Genomic DNA, 6,695 nt, shown 5'->3' on the forward strand with positions numbered 1-6,695 from the left:
AGCTTCTTGGCTGCTCACTGCTCTTATCTCATGATCAGATTTGGCTGCCTTTTTTGAGTGTGTTGTCAAGACTTCACTCCAGCAGCACATAGCTCTAGCATGAAATGGCAAGAGAGTAGACACAATTCTCTACACAAGAGAACATCCCTTGAGAGTGCCCCATGGCCCTATTATATAGGGGGGCCCTCAAGTGACTCTTGACTCTCCATTTCCATGTGTGACCCTTGGTTGCCTGACCCTAACCTCAACCCAAGGTTAGACCTAACCCTTGCCCCACTAGAGCATGTTAGCAGTCATCTCCTGTCTGTACACTATGTCAAGGCCTCTGTTGTGGGTGTGCCCGCCCAGTTTTGGTGTGTTCCCATTTTTCCTCACTTCCATGTATTTTTCCCATTTCTTTCAAGGTGTGGGAGGGCTGTCGGCTACCTTCATTTGCTAGCCGACTGATGTTCTCTGACCCGACTTGGTGTTCTGCCACCCTGGCCGACTAAAGATATGCTGGCCAATTGGGTTGGAGCAGGTCGTGGGCTACTATCGGCCTATTTTGTGCTGGTCGACCAGCATCCTGGGGCCATATAAAATGGCCCCTTGCCCCCCCACACTGTTAATTGTATGTTCCAGGACAGAGTTATACTAGCTTCTCTCTCTCTCTCTCTCTCTCTCTCTCTCTCTCTCTCTCTTGCATCTGTGTATTGCTCTCTACAGTAGTTGTCTTCATTTCCGTTGTGCATTCTAACATGGTATCAGATCCCCAGGTGGCTTGACGCTTGGAGATAATGGGACGTCTAGGGTTTGTTGATTTAGGTACTGATTGGAGACTGTTTTGGGCTGTACGGGGCTTGGAGATCATAGAAGGCGGCTATCATCATTGGACAACCACCTTGCATTCTATTTGCAGCCTCTTCTTCTTCTTTTTTCCCACCCACCCTCCCTTCACAAGACCTTGTGAACCCTTGAGAGATGGCAGATTTGCTTGAGATGGCTGAGAAGCACATGAAGATCCCAATACTCCCCACGTTCCTGGTGGACCGCCAGTTGGACGAGAACAACTACAGCATATGGAAGGTAATGATGGAATCTGTTTTGGAGTCTTATGACTTGGCTGATTTCATTGTTGTTGGGGTTCCACGGCCGGAGTTAGAGGACGGGGAGTTACCCTCTATTAAGAAGGAATGGGAAGCATAGGCTCAGTTATGGGATCGTGTCAATGCTAGAGTCCGTTCTTTCATCTTCCTTAATTGCACACCACAGGTGATCAATCATATAAAGTATATGATGCTGGCCAGAGGTATTTGGCAGCATTTGGCTTCTCTTTACAATAGGGTATCACCCATGAAGAGAATCTCCTTGGAAGTTCAAATGCAGGTGATGAATCCTGCGTCGACGATGCGGGAGCCCATCAACAAGCTGTAGGCTCAGCAGGAATTTCTCCAGGCATGAAAAGAGATATCATCAGAGGATATGGCCATAATGTTGATGTCACATTTTCCCTCTCAGTACTCAGCCTTTTACTCTTTGTTGATCACCAGTGGGGTGGCAGGCTTAGCACCATCACATGGGAGGAGCTCGTGCCCATGGTCTTGGACCACCAGGAAGAGCGATTCACAAACCCTCCACAAGGCGGAGGTTCTGAGGCCTTAACTGGCCAACGTCGAAAGGCTGTAATAACAACAACAAGGGCAATGATTGTGGTGGCAAGAAAGGCCACTATTGGAGGAAGTGTCCCCAGCGGACTGGGAAGAGTGCTGATTCTTCAGCTTCAGCTATAAAGACTCCAGCCTTTGTGCACTTGGAGATGTTGGGCATGGATGCTTCATCTTCTTTGAGCAAGGAGGTAGTTGGCTTCACTGTAAAGGGTACTCGGGAATGGATTGATAGTGGTGCTTCCAGCACATGACTCCTTCTCGTGACTTCTTTTTGGATCTGACGGCTAGGTTGCATTTTTATTGGCAACAATTCCACCATACCGATACATAGTGAGGGCCGGATGGAGATCATTCCCGATGGCAAAGGAGGGGGGAAGCATTCTTCTCGTGTTCTTTACATCCCAGCATTTGGTTTTCATCTGTTGTTGACAGTGCTGCATGAGGTGTGCAAGACTGGCTTCCGGGTGGAGTTTGAGGAGCATTCTGTTGCTCTACGAGACAGCGAGACTGGCCAAGTTGTTTGGGAAGGTGGCATGGAGAATGGTATATACAAACTCTCCGCACTCTTCTCCTTGATAGGTTCTCAGATTGGTGATTTGTGGCACTTTCGGTTTGGCCACTTGAATGTGGATGCACTGCGCGACGAGCTTTCCGAGACCACATGGTGGTTGGCTTGCTAGATGTTGGCAGCAAGGACACTGTAGTTCTTGCATTCGTGGTAAGCAGCATAGGGAATCTTTTCTGAAGCAGGCTTCTAGCCGGGCTTCGAAACCTTTGGAGTTGGTACACACTGACTTGTGTGGACCTAGGCAGAGTGCATCCTTGGGAGGTTCTTTGTACTTTATGTTGCTTATTGATGATTGGTCCAGATTCATATGGGTTTATTTCCTTTCACAGAAGGACCAAGCTTTTTCTTGGTTCAAGAAGTGGCATGTGATGGTGGAGAAAGAGTCTAACTTGCAGGTGAAGACTCTTTGGGCTGACAAAGGAGGATAATTTTCTTCCAATGCTTTCGTGAGATTTTGTGTGGAACATGGCATCAAGTAGGAGCTAGACAATGCAGGTCTATCGTCAGAGAATGGAGTAGTTGAATGTAAGAACAGGACTGTGGTGGAGATGGTGAGGACGATGCTGGAGCATCGTGATCTTCCTCATCCACTTTGGGGAGAGGCTGTGGATACGGCTGTCCATATCCTCAACCGTTCTTCGACGTGATCTTCCTCATCCACTTTGGGGAGAGGCTGTGGATACGGCTGTCCATATCCTCAACCGTTCTTCGACGACTTCAGTACCAAACATGAATCCCTTTGAGGCATATTTTGGTAGGAAACCTGGTTGTATGATCTAGAGAGGAACGAGGTTTTTGTCAACAGGGATGTGGTCTTTGATGAGCATGTTCCGGTTTCCACTGTTGATGAGCCACCACTTCTTAGAGACCCAGAAGATTCTAATGATGATTCCCAGTCCACTGTTCCAGCTGGATAGCCTCAGTCAATTGAGGAGGTTGAGCCCGCAGAGCTGGAGATGAGCCCCCGTAGAGTAGCAGGAGGCTCCACGTTCTGTTCGAGTACCCAAGTGGTTGGTGGACACCCTTCGAGAGTCAGGTGTCATGGAGCTTCCCTCCGAATGGACCACAGAGAGGACAGACCTCAAAGATCGCATAGAGTTTGTGATAAAAGTCATTTAGCAGAGCTTTTACAAGTAAACTTTGCTTTGATGTTTCGTATTATGCAGGACAACGAGCCCACGTCCGTCAAGGAAGCCCTTGCACAGGATACTTGGAGGAAAGCCATGTAGGTGGAACTGGATGCCATTGAGAAGAATAACACTTGGGAGTTGGTACCGAGGCCATCAAAATAGTTTGTCATCATTGGTGTCAAGTGGGTCTTTAAGACCAAGTATACGTTAGATGGGTCAGTGGACAAACACAAGGCCAGACTTGTGGCTAAGGGTTATGCTCAGCGGCCTGGCATCGACTATGAAGATACCTTTGCATCGACAGCGAGGATGACCACGATTCGGTCTGTTCTTACCCTTGCTTCTTCTTAGCGGTGGCCCGTATAAATCTGCGTTCCTTAATGGTGACCTGCACATGAGGAGGTGTATGTTGAGCAGCCTCCAGCCTTGAGGTTCCAGGATGATCAAAGGGGATGGTTTACAGGTTGCGAAAGGCCTTGTATGGTCTTAAGCAAGCTCCCAGGGCTTGGAATCAAAAGATTGATTCCTTCTTTCTACGGACTGGATTTCAGAGATCGATTGCAGATCCCAACCTGTATCTCTTTCGGGAACGCAGCATTGGTCACGTTGATCACCTTTATGTGGATGAACTCATTCTCACCGACGGTCATATGGAGCACATTGTAGTGACGAAGGCTGCCTTGTCAAAGGAGTTTAAGAGATGACCAATTTAGGTTTACTCCACTTCTGAGTCTTGGGATTGGAGATTTGGCAGACCCAAAGGGGGTTCTTTATCTCTCAGTAGTATGTTCATGAGTTGCTTTGCAGCCTTTGGGATGGAGAACTGCATGCCTATCACGTCGCCGATGGACCCGAACACGAAGCTTACAGTGAATTATCCTTGTGAGCTTGTTGATGCCTCTCTGTAGACCGGAAGTTAGTTGGTTCATTGATTTGGTTTTGCTGAACACCAGATTGGACTTGAGCTTTCATGTGGAGCTATTGAGCTCATTCATGCAGATGCCGTTTGAAGTCTCATTGGGAGCATGATTGCGGATCTTGCGGTATCTATAGGGTACGAAGGATCTTGGACTCTTTTACACCATTGGAGGTGACACAAAGGAACAAGTTCAACTCCAAGGTTGGATTGACTCAGATTGGGGAGGAGATCCAGACACGAGGAGATCCACATCAGGCTACAACTTTTCCCTTGGCTCAGGAGTGATTTCATGGAGTAGTAAGAGGCAGTCGACTATTGCCTTGTCATCAATAGAGGCAGAGTACCAGGCTGCTTGTGGTGCTGCTTGCGAGGTTGTGTGGTTGTGGAGGTTGCTTGGCGAGATTGGGTTTTCACAAAAGGATCCCAAGGTTATCCAATACGATAACCAGAGCTGTATCGCTATTACTTGGAACCCGGTCTTCCATGCCCGGACCAAGTACATAGAGATACAATATCACTTGGTTCGTGAGAAGATCTTGGTTGGTGACATCTTGCTTCTTTATTGTTCAACGGAGGACAATGCAATGGACCTCTTCACGAAGTCTCTACCTCAGGCTATGCTCCTAGGTCACTCCAGCTCGCTAGGGTTGTTTCCACATCTAGGAGTTGAGAGGGGGTGTTAGCAGTCATCTTTTGTCTGTACACTATGTCAGGGCCTCGGTGTGCCCGCCTAGTTTTGGTGTGTCCCCATTTTTCCTCACTTCCATGTATTTTTCCCATTTCTTTCTGGGTGTGGGAGGCCTGTCTCGATGACTACTTTCATTTGCTGGCCAACTGATGTTCTCTAACCCGACTTGGTGTTCTACCCTGGCCAACTGAAGATATGCTGGCTGACTGTTGGGCTGGAGTAGGTCGTGGGCTGCTGTCAGCCTATTTTGTGCTGGCCGACTAGTAGCCTGAGGCCATATAAAATGGCCCCTTGCCCCCTCACACTGTTAATTGTATATTTCGGGATTTCTTTGGTGTATATAGCAGAGTTACACTAGCTTCTCTCTCTCTCTTGCATCTGTGTATTGCTCTCTACAACAGTTGTCTTCATTTTCACTGTACATTCTGACAAAGCATGCTCCCATGCTCCCATGTTCACATGCCTAGGGTGGGTTAGCCTCCTAGTATATGCACATATAATGTGCACATAACATACTTCCCCTCTCTCAAAACATTGCAATCTTGCAATGAAAAGAAGGAAAACTGCACTGAACGTTCCCAACTGACTCCCAAGTCGAATCCTCAATTTCCCTGTCTTTCCACTTAATTTTAGCCTTAGGGATTAAGTGACTACAAAGTTTCCTTTCCTTGAATTCAAGTACCTTTTTAGGTTCATGTGGAACATAAGATAAATCTTTGACTTCAACAAGTTCTTGAGGAGTAACTGTGTTATCCTCACCTCCCAGCTTCACTTTCAGTGTGACATGAAAGACTCGATGATGAACTCTGACATGTGGAGGTAGTTTTAATTCATACGCAACCGTGCCAATCCGATGTATAACTTGGAATGGACCACAATATCTAGGAGATAATTTTGGGCACTTTCTTGTTGACAAAGTCTGAGAATCTTTAGGAACTTTCAAATAAACCAACGCTCCTGGCTCAAAAGACCAGATGAGCGTCCCCTATCAGCATAAAATCGAGCTCTATCTTGAGCACTCCTAATAGAATCCTGAGCTTGGGTCAGCATTTCTTGCATATCACGCAAGAAATCCCTCGATGCATGAAGCTTAATGTCCTTAAGACTGACATCAGCAGGTGCCCTGGGTTGATATCCATACATAAGAATGAACGGACTATAACCAGTAGTCGAATGCTTAGAACTGTTATAGGCAAGCTCCATCATTGGAAGATATTTTTCCCAACTCGATGGTTTTCTAGAGACATATGCACGAAGCATATTCTCTACAATCTGATTCACACGCTTTGTTTGCCCATCAGACTGCGAGCAGGTGATTAGAGGAAGTCATACTCAAAGTAGTTTCTAATTTTTTGAAAACTTCCTACCAAAAATGAGCCTTGAACTTAGAGTCCAAATCACTCACAATATTAGAATGTAGACCATATAATCTTAACAGTTGCTCGACAAATTGGTAAGCCAATTTCGATGCTTTAATTGTTGTCTTTGTGGGTAAAAACCTAACCATCTTTATTAATCAATCCACGACTACCCAAATGACATCGTGACCCCTACTGGTACGTGGAAGTCCCGTAATGAAATCCATGGAAATACTTTCCCACTTTCAAGACGGAATATCCAAAGGATGTAATAACCCAGCAATTTTAAGGCGCTTTGCCTTATTAATTTGACACTAATGACATTTGACCACGTAATTCTAAAAAAAATCCTTCATTTTTGGCCAGTAAAAAGTCCTTCTAAACCA

Source organism: Cibotium barometz, chromosome 1 (genome assembly GCF_041138505.1).
Source record: "Cibotium barometz isolate CiBa-2024 chromosome 1, ASM4113850v1, whole genome shotgun sequence".
Lineage (NCBI taxonomy): Eukaryota > Viridiplantae > Streptophyta > Polypodiopsida > Cyatheales > Cibotiaceae > Cibotium > Cibotium barometz.